The sequence below is a fragment of the Corvus brachyrhynchos genome, unplaced genomic scaffold (genome assembly GCF_000691975.1).
Source record: "Corvus brachyrhynchos isolate BGI_N302 unplaced genomic scaffold, ASM69197v1 scaffold601, whole genome shotgun sequence".
In the NCBI taxonomy this organism is placed as follows: Eukaryota; Metazoa; Chordata; class Aves; order Passeriformes; family Corvidae; genus Corvus; species Corvus brachyrhynchos.
The window spans coordinates 50,267-50,902 of NW_008236212.1; the positions used below are offsets into that span (position 1 = coordinate 50,267).

Genomic DNA, 636 nt, shown 5'->3' on the forward strand with positions numbered 1-636 from the left:
ACTGCCCAGCCATAGTGAACCTGCAGATGTACACGCTGGAGTTCAAGGCGCTGCGGGGGCTGCTGTAGGAGCGCGGCGTGCAGTGCCTCATCCTCGACTGCCACTTCTTCTTCTCCTTCAATGCCGCGCACATCCATGGCTCCTGCAACGTCTGCCTGAGCACCATTGTGCAGCGCAGTGCCAAAGGTGTGCTGGCACTGGAGCACGTCGTGCCCAACGAACAGCTCCGTGCCTTCCTGCGCCAGGGGCTCTTCCACACCATGGTGCTGCTGGATGAGTGCAGCACCAACCTGGAAGTGCCCAAGCATGACAACACCATGCTGCTGGTGCTTGGCACCGTCTGCAGGGAGGCCCACGGTGCCGGCACCTGCTTCCTCAAAGGAAGTTATGAAGCCTTCTGTAAGAGACGGTCCGAAGATCCCTCATCGGCCTCACGATCATCACCAAGGACAGAGACTGAACACAGCAGTCCTGGCCTGGCTGAGGTGGGATTGTCTGCCAAGTGTTGCCTGCAGGTGTGCCCACTGGGAACTGGTACGCATTCCTGAGGAAATTAGTGCAGGTCACAATGGACTGCATCGTTCTTGTTGCCAAAGCGGGAAGGACTGCGCTGAAGCGGAAAGGAATGACCTGTCC

The 636-nt window shown here is 58.6% G+C and overlaps 1 pseudogene; it reads left to right on the top strand.

Annotated features, from left to right (window-relative positions):
* Positions 1–9: 9 nt before the first annotated feature.
* LOC103623693 lies at positions 10–399 on the top strand (annotated as a pseudogene).
* The last annotated feature ends 237 nt before the right edge of the window (positions 400–636 follow it).